We start from the raw sequence: 14626 nt of genomic DNA, 5'->3' as shown, positions 1-14626 counted from the left end.
AAGCGGTGCCATGTCTGACCCGGGATTCGAACCGGCCAACCCCGGGCCGCCGAAGCAGAACATGCGAACTTAACCACTGTGCCACCGGGCTGGCCCCATCTACGGATTTTGACAAATGTATAATGACATGTATCCACCTTTACAGTTTGATACAGAATAGTCTCACTGCCCTAAAATTCCTTTGTGCTCCATCTAAAGTGGCTTTAATATAAATTGAAATATAAAATAAATTCTAACTACAAGAATTACAATTCTTATTCTAATTATATTTCCCATCTTTTAAAGTACATACAATTTCTGCTAAAGGAATTGAGAAGGGATTATGTGGATAAACGTCCCCTTGTTTCCACTGCTGACAGTTTCAACCTAAGAAAGCCAAGAACAGATTCCACACTGTCACAGCCTTTAAAACACTCATCCTCTTACTTCAACAAATATGTGCTCAAGGCATCAGAAGTCCCCTGTTTGCAAGTGATGACTAAGACAGCCAGAGTGAGAAAAATAATACAGAAAGAAACAGTTTGCATATTTTCTATTTACACCTGGGAAATAAGCATTTATTTTTAAATTAATTCTACTCCTGGGAATTCTACCTATGGGAAGGTTGCTAGATTTAGCAAATAAAAATATAGGATGCCCAGTTAAATCTGAATTTCAGGTATACAATGAATACGTTTTGAGAGTAAGTTCATTCCTGGTGATATTTTGAGCAATTTATACTAAGAAATTATTTATTGTTTCTCTGAAATTCAAATTTAACTGGGCATCCTGCATTTTATCTATCAATCCTTGCTTATGGAAATAATCTAAAATGCAGCAAGGATTTATGCACAAATCTTGTTGCAATTTTATTGATAATAGCAAAAACATTGAAAGAAAAAATCCTAAATTTCCAACAATAGGAAAATGGGAGGGGGTTTGTGTCTGAAGTTTTTAATGACAATACTTACAATATAAGGTAAAGTTAAAAAACAAGCAGGTATCTCACACCCATTTGGACGAATGCTATCAAAAAACCCAGAAAGTAACAGGTATTGGATAGGATAAGAAGAAGCATTGGAACTCTCGTGCGCTGATGGTAGGAATGTAAAATAGTACAGCTGCTGTGGAAAACAGTATGGAGGTTCCTCAAAAAATTAAAAATAGAATTACCATATGATCCAGCATTTCCACTCCTGGGTAAATACCCCAAAGAATTGATAGCAGGGTCTTGAAGCCACACTATTCACAATACCTAAAACATGGAAGCAACCCAAATGTCTATTGATGGATGAATGGATAAGCAAAATGTAGCATACACTTGCCATGGAATATTATTCAGCCCTGAAAAGGAATGAAATACTGACATATGCTACAACATGAATGATCCTTGAGGAGATTATGCTAAGTGAAATAAGTCAGTCACAAAAAGACAAATACTGCATGATTCCCCTCACATGAAACACTTGAGTGGTCAAAACCGTAGAGACAGAAAGTAGAATGGCAGTCTCCAGGGGCTCGGGGGAGGGAGGCATGGGGAGTTAGTGTCTACCGGGTACAGAGTTTCAGGTCTGCAAGATGCAGAGATCTGAAGATGGATGCTTGGTAGCACAAAAATGTGAATGTACTTAAAATCACTGAACTGTACATTAAAAAATGGTTTAGATGGTAAATCTTATGTGTATTTCATCACAATGAAAATAAACTTTTTTTAAAGTGAGATCAAAGCTATGACCCTAAGTACATGAAACAGCATACACAGGAGAGTAACAAAAGCCAACAGTGGCTCTCCCTGAGCACTGACATCATGGGTTATTTTTATTCTCTTTGCGATGTAGTTCAGTATATTCTAAATTCTCTGTCACAAGCACATAAAGCTGTTTAGTGGGGCTGGAGCGAATTAAGAAAATAAAATAAAAACAAACCAGGGTGTGGTCAAAACCTGTACTATTGACATTTGATGATGTGTCTAGAAGGGTCCCAGCAAATGACATTCCAAGCTGGGGAGAATGGATTAGAGGTGACGCCTCTTCTAATGCATCCCTGCTCTTTAGGCAGAGATTCAGGAAGTAGGACAACCCTCAGGGGGGTTTCAAAACACAGCACTGGACACGGGCCCTGTTTCCAGGCAGGTCCCCAGGACGGCTTCGAGGCCTCAGAGAAGAGATGCTGCAGATGGTCCTTAGACGGTCTCACAGAAGGACAGAGAAGGGGCAGAAAGAGGTCGGTCCTGTGACCGTGTGACCAGGAGCGGGCCCTGCAGCAAGGGTTCTGGGCTCGGAAGGGGCCAGACAACATGGCCCTGAACAACCCTCCCCCGTCCCGGAGACCTCAGGGGCAACCTTCATGCCTGAGCACTAAGTAGGTTTAGCGCATGAATTACAATGAAGAGGAGAATGCTTGTCGCATGAATCACGATGCCAGCGATGCCCAGGGCAAGCCCATAAGGCCCAGGAAGAGGAAGGGAAAATGGAAACATGGGGCAGAGGAGGAGGGAACAGATGGAGGCAGGTGAGTGGCAGAGCGCCCTCACAACAAAGGGCAGGCAGCCTTGGGAAAGGCTAGTGACTAGAGGAGGCATTGGGAGAGCACCACCACTGGGAGAGGCAGAAGCTGAGAGACGGTGAGGGAGGGCGGGTGGGGAGGCTGAGACCGGATGCTATCCTGCTGGAGGGAGGCCTTCGAGGAGGGAAGCTCCTTTGAATACCACACCCAACACCCAATAAGGCGCCTGGTCCTCAGTAGGTGCATAATAAATGTTTGTTTGCACGAATCACTATGTACTAGTAACAAGTAAAACACTTTACAAAGCAGATTGCTTCTAACCCTTACAACAAGCTTGGAAAGGAGGTACCCATATGCCCAGCTAACAGGTGAGGAAACTGAAGCTGAGACAGGTTAAGTCGTTTGCTCAAGGTCAAGGTGGCTAAGTCTAGATTCAAACCCAGATCTTCTGACTCCATAGCCCATATTCCTGCCGCTGCACCATAGTGGGTCATTAAGGGGAGTTAACGTCCTACCAGGGGGTCATGCACACCTAGTTCAGGGATGCCATATGCAAAGTACTAGGGAATCATTGCTGGCTGCTTCTTGAAGCCTTGAAACCTGGCTCCGCCCCACCTCTTCCACAGGCCCTCAGGGGGTCAGATTGAAGGGCTCTTTCCCACTGCCCCCCTCCCTGAAGCCTCTGCAGTTCTGACCGATTCTCTCTTTCCCCTCAGGCTGCCTCCTTTGGCTTTCCTTCTCTGACTTCTCCCCCTCCTAACTCCTGAATCTAGACGCTCTCCCTGCTTCCCCATTTTTCACTTCTGTGGCTGACACACATCTTCAGAGCTCAGCCCTCTCCTGTCCTTGTGGCAGAGATGACCACCAGATTGTCATGCCCCCAGAGATGCATGGCCAGGCAGGGACTGCCCATCCGGGTGCCTGCATGTGGGTGGGGCGGTGTGACGGAGTTCTGGCCAGTGGAATGCCTGGCTCACGAAATCCTCTTACCGGATCCTCCACATTCTCCTGTGCCAGAAGGATGTCAGTTGCAGGTTGACTCCCAGATCCACATGCTAAAGATGACGGGATCCTTGAATTACTGTAGGAGCACAGCCCCAGCCCTCAGCCCTGTGCTAAGTTAGCTGTCTGTGAGCAGGAAGTAAACTTCTATTGTGGCTCAGAGGTTTGGCAGTCTGTTTGAGCAGCCTGTATGCCTTACCTAACTCAGACCTCATGACCATCGAGCTCCTGGGCTCTCCCCACCCCACAGGAGGCCTCCCGTTCCACTCTCCTCCATACCTTCTTGCCAAATCAACCTTCCTTCAATCTATCTGGGTCACATTGCTGCCTTCCCCCCAAGTCTTCAACAGCTCTCCTTTATCTACAGACTCAAGAACAAGCTTCTGAGAGAGGCATGAAGACCCCATGCTCCAAGCCCCCTGCCCACCGCTTACTCTTTCACATTCTTGCACTCCTGTCAAATCTGAATGCCTAGAGTTGCCCAGATGTATCCTGCTCACTCTCGTCTCTGCTTCTTGTTGTTTTCTATCTTTGTCAAAATCCCCCATTTAAAATCCTTCCTTCTTCAAGATGGACTTTTGGCTCCTCCAGCCATATGGAATGGCTCCTCTCAGAGCGTCACAGCCCCCTCTTCTCTCTCCCATGGGATCTACCAGTTGCTGCCTTGCACTACAACGATGTACACTTGCTCAGCCCTCCTTCCCTCCCACTGTACTGTTGGCTCCCTGAGCACAAGCCTGGGTCTCACTTGTCCCCTCGGGGCCAGGCAGAGGCCAGGTACAAAGTGGGTGCCAGCTTCCCTTCCCCGTCACCCAACAATCCTCCATCTTTCTTCCTGGAGGGTGAGGCCAGGGGATTACAGCGTACACACCCAGCTCATCCATCTTCCTCCTCCCAACACTCAGAGGGCTGACTGGGTGACCTTTTGCATCTGTGGATTCCTCCCCCGCTCTCTCTCTTTTTCTTTTGAAACACAGGGTCTTGGAGCTTGCTCGGAGACCTGGCCTGGCTGGGAAGAAGTTGGCTGCTCAGTTATATTTAGGCTAGCAGAGACATCAATCTCAGGCTCTTTAAAAATAAAGTCCTGTTTCAGCTGGATCCCCAAGCCTGTCCCCACTTACTGCTAACAAGCTCGTTCGCCTCCTCCGGGTCCCCAGTCTTAGTTACAGACCCTTCACGTGGCCCCCACATGTGCGAATGTGTGTTAGGATGTCAGCGAACGGTTGCCCTCTCTGGCCCGGTTCAAAGCAGGGTTTCTCTCCTGTTTCAGGCCACCCTCCTCAGGGGCTTTTCTCTCCTTTCTGTCCCGGGGACCTTGTGATCTTCTTCAAGGCCTCTTCCCTCCCAAACTAGCCAGAGGTAAACCTTGTTAATGGAGGCGATACAGCCTCCTCTAGAGTTTCTGGGTCCTGCACTGCCCTTTCCCCTCAAGGCTGCCTTCATGGCTTCAGGAAGAAGGAAACAGAAGACAGAGACCAAAGACTGAAGCAGAAAGCGGACTGGCCATTGTGCTAGAAAGTGTGATGGGGGCCTTTGAATGAATGCTCCTAGTGCACAGCCTGTGCATGAGCATGTGCATGCATGTGTGCAAGTGTGTGATTGTGCATGCGTGTGTGAATGTATGCGAACGCATGCATGTGTATGCATGTGTGTTTGCGTCTGTGTGTGCACGTGTGTGTGTACAGCACACTGAGGGGATATGAGAAGCAGCACCTGGGCACGCTGGGGCCGACCCCTCGGACTCCTTGACTTGGCTCCCGCAGCCCTGGTTCCTTTCCATCCTCACTGATGAAACACTTCTTTATGTCTTATTCACATCCTGTCCTGACTACCACAATTGTCTCCTTGCCGGGCCCACATGTCTCTCATCACCAATGGGATCCAAATGTTGCTGACAAAATAATATCGCTGCCTTTGTGCTGCAATCACATTCCTCCACTTTTTCAAATTCTTCTCTGTCTCCCATTACTAGGGGAATCACACACACAGACCACCATCTCTCTCTGCTTCTTCACAGCCCCCTCCCCAGCCCCACTCCATCTCTCTCTGCCTTTCCTACCGGCTGGGCTCGTTCTCAGCCTCTTGCTGTTCTTAAGATGGCAGCTCTTTGGGGCCTGCCCAGCATTCCTGGCACAACCTCCTAGTACTATTTATTCCATCAGCAAATGTTTATTAAGAGTGACAGGCACTCTTCTAGGCACTGGAGTGCAGCAAGAAACAAAACTGAGGACAGCAGTCAACAAAGAAAAATACAACAGCGTGTCAAGAATTGTGAGGACTGTGAAGAAAAAGAAAGCAGCGAGAAGGGCCGGTAGGCGACTCTCACACAGAGAGGGGCCGAAGGGAGGCCTGGAGCTGCTCCCCACCTTCCCAACATCAGGGCTCAGGGCCTGCATCTCTAACATCCTTCTGCTCTGCCAGAGGCCTCCCCTCCATCCTTCGCTTGGTTTGTACCATGTTTACCCTGATCTTAAGAGTGGGGAGGCACCAGGCACGACTGTGATGCAACAGGAGACCTGCCGCTATGAACTCGAGGACTCCCTATGGCAGAAGGAACCAGGCGCACGCCCTCAAATCACTAAGCACAGACCCAGTCCTCTTCCATCTCCCCATCCAGAACACAGATGCTCATCTAAATACAGTGTCTGAATGACCACTGAGAGCTCGGCCAGAGTGTCCTGTCAACGTCCGAATTGTGTCTCCCTGTCCTGGAATCAGGGACCCAAATCTGGTTCTGTCGACTCCAGCCAGGCCTCCCCCTCTTCAGGCAAAGTGCAGGGCAGCCCACTGCGTGGATGCTCGATGCCCATCAGCGCTGTCTTCACTTGTAAACAGCCGACGGGAAGAGCATCAGAGATAGAAGTTCCAATGAACAAGTTTATTAGCAAGTGAAATAACTAACATTGAATTAGCAGCAATAAAAACTGCTACCACTCTGAAAACAAATTGTTGTCTCTGTGGGTGTTTTCCTTCCTGGGAGGGGAAAGGCTCGGAGGGATAGGACGATGAAGTCTGGTCTCTGTCTAGATGGGAACAAAGCTGTGGACTGCTCATCTTTTCACAGAGGCTTGCTGGTAGCCAGCTCACGAGTGACGGCCACGCTGCCCATAATAATCGTCTGTGTCCCCGGTGTCTTAGTGTGGTCCAGCTAGACCCTCCCTGCCCAATACAGCAGCCCGCAGCCACAGCAGACTGCACAGCGCTAGGAATGTGGCTAGTCTGAACCGACGTGTTCTCCGAGCATAAAACACATACCGGACTTTGAAGACTGAGCACAAAAAAGTGAATGTAACTACCACATCAGCAATTTTTATACTGATTACATGTTGAAACGATATTTTTGGACTAAGTAAAATGTACTATTATATTAACTATAATAGATAAATATTATACAAGTAATAATAATTATAAATGAAATGTATTCTTAAAATTAACTTCACTTGTTCATTTTTACCTCTTTAATGTGGCTGCTAGAAAATATACAATTGCATATGGCCTTGCATTACATTTCCACGGAAAAATGCTGGTCTGGTAGCAGGTCTCTGCTTTTTAACACATTGTTTAAGGCAGTTACACTGTGTTCAGCAGGAATCGTACCCACTTCTCCACTACAGAAAGCAGGTGACGATGGAGCAGTTCAGGTGGAAGAGGGGGACACATGCAGGGAGAGGAGGTTGGGGGTCCCGGGAGGGGCGCTGGGAGTGTGGAGGACCCCTATCCATTGTCAGAAGCCTGGTCTGGCTCATTTTTTACTGGATTGCATCTTCCATTCATTTGAAATTGTGGGGAAAATACTCGGAAGAGGCCCCCATTCAATCACCCTAAGTGGAATCTGATCGTTATCTTGGGATAAACATTCCAAATGGAAGGTGAGTGCTGGGAGATAAGGAAGATAAGGAAACCATATGGCCCTGTCAGGCGGCCCCAGGGCCCTATTCTTGAAAGGATTAATGAATCTAAAGGGGGTCATCTCAGTTCTGTCTTTTGAGGAGGCAGAAGCCCCAAGGCCCCAAATAGAGATGTGAGCTGTCCCCAGGCCTGGAGGACTCGCCCTCAGAGCCCACTCTTGCCTGTCCTGGCTCGCCGCCTCTCCTAGCTGTCCGTCCCCCTTCACGGAAAAGCCCTTTGGGCGGTGTGAACGGACCCCAATCTCCAAACAGTACTCAGCATTGCAGCTCTGTGGAGTCTGGAGTTTGGGATCCGATTCCCTACCCCCTTGCTCTGGCAAAATTTCCAGAGACACCACCTCTGCCCGCCCCATCCCCAGGGTGGGTACACGGGAGAGGGGCTTTCCTGGCAGGGTGGGGGTTTCAGTGGGGCTGCTGGGACTCTGGGACTCGGGGCCACGTGGCAGGGCAGAGAATCGCCAGCTGTGGGGGAGGGCAGGTAATACGAGCCCTGGAGAAAGGGATCTGGGGTGGAGGGATGGGGGAGCGGAGGCGATGGGCTTTTGAGCACGTTCTCTCCTCCCCTGCATCACAAGACACTTCATCCTTCATTCCTCTGGCACTGCCGGTCCTGCACAGCTGTTCTCAGAGCCACAACTGAAGCCTGTCGAAGGCATTCCGTTTAGGTGGGAAAGTGAGTGCTCGAAGCAGAGAGGGTGGCTTCAGGATGGTGTGATCACGGTCACTGAAAAGAAGAATCCAAAACTAACCGGTATTTACTGGGGGCTCATTTTGTGCCACTGCCTACCTCGATTATCTCGTTAAATCCATGATAGCTCTACAAGGTAGGTGTTATTTTACCAAGGAGGAAACTGAGGTTCAGAGAGGCTGAGTCACTTGCCCAAGGTTGCAGAGCTAGTAGGAGCTGGAACCAGGAATCAAACTCAAGAGGCTGAACCTTGAAGCCCAAGTTCTTGATGCCGACAGCAGCCCAGGACACAATTATTCCTATCAGACTTCAGCAGCCTTGGTCAGAGACAAGCAATTAGCAGACACTCTCCTGCCCACATTTTGTTCAGCCCCAAGGTCACGAATGTGGGCAGTTGCGCCTGGATGCCAACCAAGTGAGCCTGGGTTGTGGCCTCACACCTTGCTGGGGGCAACAAACCAAGCTCCCTGTTGTCCAAACCGCCCTGGCCAAGAAGAAGCCACTCCCTCAGCCTTAGCACGGTCACACCTTAGAGAGAGGTGGGAACAACTGGGGGACAGCGGGGTCCCACAGAGTTCCTGCCTCAGGCTGGCCCTGGCTGATGGCCTCGGTTTGAGGCCTTTCTGTGCTCTGAGCACATCTAAACATTTGGAGGAAAACAAGAAAGCGAACAATAGACGCTTGTGGGCTGGAGGACAGGGCCGACTTCCCCCGGGGCCTCAGCACTGTTCATAAACTGCCCAGCTGCACTCTCACGGTTGGGATGTCACTGGAGCCTGGCTGAATCGCAGCCTTGTCCTCGCTGGGGGCCGGCTCCTGGCTCCTCTTCTAGATGGCCGGGGGATGCAAATGCCGGTGCGGGAGCGGGTGCTCAGGGGGAAGGCATGTTTTCCCCGCCTGAATTTTGGGAAATCACACAGAAAAGATGCATCCGAGCCTGGGGATTGTAGCTCTGCCAGACTGCCCCGTGACAGACACGTCCTGATCAGAGCTGTGTGCCCCACAGGAAAAGAATCAGCTTTCTGTCGAGTGGACTCCGGGCGCGGCCCCAGAAAGCTCGCCCTCCAAAGGACCAGGAGAGTAAGCAGGACTAAGTGGTGCTAGGAGCAGTTTAGCCAGTGGTGGCGAGGGCGGTGGTGCCCTCAGAAAGAGGCCCCCTGGGCATCATGCTGGGCGGCTTGGGAGGGGGGCCAGTGGTGGGCTTCTCCGAGCTGCCCCTCCACCCCCAGGCTTTTCAGACAGCCACTTCCCATCATCACAGCCAAGGGCAGCAGGGCAGGGCATGCTCGGCTGAGAAAGAGTCAGTGGGTAGAGGGGTGCAAACCGGAGCTCAGACCCTCTTCTCATTCACAACTGACCCAGTGATGCCAGCCGAGGCCCAGGCAGCTAAATTCTTACCCCCAGGACCCCCAGCCCACTGTGAGGGGCTGACACAGAGTGTCCCCATCTGGATGGCATCTCTGGAAAAGGCTGGAGTGTTTCTAAAGAGGCCGTCCAGACATCACATCACAGTCCCAGACGGCCGGGAGGTCCTCGCTCTCACTTGGCCGCCCTCCCTGGGAAATGCTTTGGATCAGACAGCACTTCTGGGTTGTTTTTGCCTGAGGAAAGTGGTAAGAATTCAGCAAGAATCCCACGGTTGAAGGAAAACTCAGTGGGTTTACTTAATAAAAGTGTTTGTAAAGAACCGTCCAGGACGTGTGAAGGGCAGTGTTGCAGGGCTGAGACTGAAGACGCTAGTGTGGGCAAGAAGGTCGCCAGATGAGGGGACCCTTGGGGGCAAAGAGAGAGGAATATAGAGACAGATGGTTTGGCTTCTGGAGAATAAAGAAAGGGTTTTGTTAGTGTCTAAGAAGTTCAAAATGGCGGTGCTAGGTCACCCCTGCAAGTGCTGATCGACAGCCTCGAGCTGAAGAGGTCTTCCTGAGGGTCCATTGCTCCTTCAGGCCCTCAGTCACTTAGCAGACACTTACTGAGGGCTGCCAAGCCTGGATGCTGAGGATGTAAAGAAGCCTAAGAAACCTCCGTGCCCGCAAAGCTCTCCCAGGCAAGCCAGAGATGGTTCCACGGTGCGGAAAGAGCCAGGACAGAGGGTGGGCCGCCAGCGGGCAGTGGAGTGCAGAAACACGAGCCTGGGGAGGGGGAAGTGGAGCTGAGTCTCCCAGATGAGCTGGAGTCAGCCAGGCAGCCCCAGAGGAAGGACAGCTAATCCCGGCAGAGGGCATGAACCGTGTAAAAGCTGAGAGGGAAAGCCTGCCCCCCTCCCCACCCTGAGGGACAGCTGAGACAATGGCTGTGAGATGAGCTGGTACCCAAAGAGGAAAAGGCCAGCCCCACGTTCCTGGCTTTGACGCTCATGATTTTCTGTCAGCTGGGCACATGCGGGCTGTGAAAACTTCCTGGTACGAGGACCTCTGCTGAGTTAAGGTCCATCCCTTCTGGCACATTAATTAAAGGCCTGTCCCCGGCTTTGGTGCTGGGGTGGCCCCCACGGAGAATGTGTCTTTGGGACACCCTCTCCTTTCATACCTAACGCTTTCCTAAAAGTCCGCTGGTCTGACACGCAAGAGGCGAGCAGCAGACTTGCAAGTTGTAAGGGATGGTTCTATTCCCAGGACGCTAAGCAATACCATCACTGTATTTTCTTGACTTCTAGTCTCACAGCATCTCCCTCACCCCACCTCTAAAGAACTGTTATGAAACCAAGGCAGCTTGAGAACTGAAGGAACAAGATCCCTAACCACACCCCACCTTTGGACCCAGTCTTTGACCATGGATGTCTAGCATTTCATAGACGCTCTCCAGCTTTATTCTTTTCCTTCATAATTGAACACACAGTCCACTGGCTTAAATCCAGCAAGCATTTGATTGAGGCTAAATATTCCCCCACTTTCGGCACGCCTAATGATTTCCATCTTTGTCTCAATTCTGTTAGGTTTACGAGACCTGCCCTTCTTATCACTAGCATCAGCACTTCATTTTTCCATTTTCCACTCATTCTTATAAAATAATAAGGTCAAAATGCAATAAAATATTCAAATACTTGCACAAACATTGTTGAACAGTCAGAAGGTGATGCTGCTGAAATGGAACACTTGGCCACCAGGCAGGGTTCCCACATCATGGCTGGAAATGTGAGTTCACCCGCCAGCCTGGGAGGGCTTGAAACCAGTGGTTGACTCAAGGGGTCGAGGTGGTGGCAGTGGTGTTGGTCAACGGAGAATGCATAAAAAAGGAAGGTGTGCCAAAGTGCAGTGCACAAGCTGAAGGTCGTCTAGAACGAGCCCACCCTATGAAGCTCTGAAGTGGGGCATAAATCCTGCCTCCTCCTGCCTAAATGGGTAGGCACAGATGTGCAAGGAAGCTGCTGGTGATGGCTTTTCTCCAAGCAGCGTATACTGCGTCACAGACATGCTCCAGGAGACCTTCCAACATCTCCGCATCTGCAGGTGTGTGAGGGGAGAGGGTCGCAGGGACCACCACCCTATTTTACAGCTGGGGAGATTCTGCACACTCCTCACAGAGAAGTCAAGTTCTAGGTCACACTTTCGCATACAACTTGGCTGCAGGCAGATCCACTGGCAGGGGGCTGGGGGCTGCTATCATCTCCAGAGATAGGGGGCTTACCGGCCAACCGCCTGGTGAAAGGACACTTAGTGTTGCTCGCGGAAATTCTTCAGGAGACTGAAGAGTGCCTGGAAACAGACACCCAGGATTTCTCTGCCACTTAGCAACCCTGGCAGCGGAACGTGACTCATGTTGCTAAGCTGGTAGCTGGTGTGGTCCTTGCACACTCAGCAATTCTAGGGCCTATGCTGGGAAGACGCTCCTAGGCTCTCCTCAGAGCTGCCTGGATACCAAGAACTTTTCCCCAGAGCTTCCTACTTTGGGTCTGAATCCTTTATGAGGAAAGGATTTTGTGAGTAAGTGGTAGGTGTAAACCTGGTCTTTTAGTCTACAACTAATCAGCATGTTAGAGGAGAAAGAATTCAACCACGGGTGTCGGAGACTTGGCCTCCAGGCCTCCTCTGCCCTGTCTTTCTGAGCCGCTCTGGACAAATCCTCTCATTTGCAAAATAAGAGGGTTGTTCTATATGAGCTCTCAGCTCTGATACTCAGAGTATTGGTGAAATGAGACAACACGTGAAATGTGAAAGTTATAAAGCATGATTTTAAAAAACATATCTCAGGAAATATTTATGGTCTTCACAGCTGAGAAATGTCACCAAGGCAAGGTAAGTCTGACCCTGAGATTTGTAACAAACCAGGAGGGGCTCCCCATCAGGCCCAGAACAACCACTACACAACTACAAGGCCTTTGCTTCTGAATCAAATCCTGCCAAGCCACTTCGTCCTCCTTCACCGGCCCCGGGTGAAGGGTCACAATTTCCCTTCAAGATTCTGAGGGGTACGGGGACGTGGGTCACAAGTCGGAGCAGGAAAAACTCCTTTTGTTTAAACTTTAGCCCAATCACACCTTTCTGAGTTGCTAAGACCCACATTTTGTGTTTTGCTTTAAGTTTGCAAGGCCTAATCTGAAGTCCTTTTCCCTTTTCTCTACCTTTAAAGAAGAAAATGGGAAAGAGAGGCGGGTTTTGTGATTCTTATTTGCAAACCCTCCTGGAGTGCAAGAGCTCCTCCTCCTCCGCAGGTAAACAGACACCTGAGCTCGGGAGGAAAACTACCTGGTCATCTGCAGGGAGTGCCAGCAGGACAAGGGGGGAGGGGGCAGGGCCAGCATGCCAGCGAGCTGAAGCCTACTTGTGTTAGAACCGCATCCCAGTCTTCACCCACCCACCCTTGGAAGCGGGGGCCACTCCTAAGGCGAAGCCCGGCTCCGCGAGGCCTGAAAGCTGGGGTGCAGAAAAACCCTGCTGATGCCCTCTCTGCAGCATCTCTCGGGCCCCGAACTTGAGGGAAGGAAGGATCCTCCCCCCTCCGCCCCATTCGGGTTGGTTTGCGCTGGAATGCCACGCTTTTCAAAGCGTCTGAGTGACAGGCACTTTCTAAATATGTACGGCGACTGACCGATAAGAAACTACGGCCTCTGGCCTCGCGGGTTCGCGCCCCACCGGCAGCGGGGGCTCAGGCCGGCCGGCGCCCGCCTCGTGAGCGGTGGAACCTCGGCACCTCCGTGCAGCCCTGCAGAGGCCCCGTTTCCCAATTTTCACTTTGGGGACTGGCAAAAAAAAGGACGATGAGAACCCCCCCACCCCCACCCCAGCCTCTGCGCCCACGCCCACTCGGGTGACCCAAATGGCTGAGTCAAGTGGGGGAAACAGGAGCGTCCCCGACGGCCCGGCCGCCCCAGCCCCCTCGCCCCTCGGTCGGCCCCACAATGCTCCCTTGTGCCGCGCCTGCAGCCAGGCCGGGGGATTTGGCGCAGGGATGGGGGGACTCGCCGTCAGATATTTAAAACAGAGCCGAGGGAACAAAGCCCGCCTTTGTACACCGAGGACGGCGCGAGCGCGGAGCCGGCGGCCGCGCGGAGAGATGCCCGGCGCATGCGCGCGGCTGGCCGGGCGCCCTGGGCTCCCGAGCGTTCCTCCCCGGGTCTGCGGGGCTCCGTTAACCCCTTCCCCCGCCGCTCCCCGGGGCCGGCCGACAGACAAGCTGGCTTTCATCTGTCGGCCGGTACATGTTTAATTGAAAAAAGAAATACTTGCTGTCCATGTTTCTGTAGGAAGCACAGGTCATTTAAATAAAATGATATACCAATTGGGAACCGGGGTTTTAAATGATGGGGATTTAATGGGACGCTTGGGCCGTGTAAAAATCGAGGCATTTCGAAAAGACGCCTTTTTCGGACGCTGGTGAAACCGTTTTGAAAGGACTAGCTTCTGTCTTGTGTGTGCCCGGTGACTGGCTGCTTCGTTTTCCTGTTTACTGTCACTTGGGGTTTGGAAGATATGTTGGTTATTGTCAAGGTCCTGGCTTTTGTTTGGGGTTGTCGGCTGGACGGTGTTTATTTATTTTTTAAAAATAACTAAATGGAAGTGGAGTGTGTATGGTACAAAAATGAGATTGGGTCATGAACCGGGGAATTCAATTAATCCAGTCTATGCACTAGAGTTTCTTACAGAAAGAGAGAGAGAGGAAGGGAGGGAGGAAGGAAGGAAGAAAGGGAGGAAGGAAATTAGTTATGAAACACTTTTGGTTGTTGCTGGGGGAGAAGCTTGAAGTGACTTGTGGGGATGGGCTGTGCAAAGTACCCCATCCTACTTTGTACTGGCAATGATTTCTCCCCAGTAGGTAATGGATGAGGGACAGGCAGAGGCTGGGGAAAGCCAGCTGCAGACTTAGAAGTGAGTTATTATGCTTGAATTTTCTAGATGGATGGGAAGGGCAGTCTCAAACCACCAGGCGATCCAGAGCCTTCCAAACAAGGCTCCTGGGCCCAAGTCCAGCGAAGTTAGATGGACTGCCCCCCTCAGAGGCCGTGAGGGGCGTGGAAGGAATCAAACGGACATCTTGTGACTTGGATGTTAGGACTCTGTGCATGAGTCCACTCTGCTCTGCCGGTGGACACACATCTGAGGAATTT

This window comes from Equus caballus, chromosome 24, assembly GCF_041296265.1.
Source record: "Equus caballus isolate H_3958 breed thoroughbred chromosome 24, TB-T2T, whole genome shotgun sequence".
In the NCBI taxonomy this organism is placed as follows: domain Eukaryota; kingdom Metazoa; phylum Chordata; class Mammalia; order Perissodactyla; family Equidae; genus Equus; species Equus caballus.
This window is presented reverse-complemented; position numbering follows the sequence as displayed.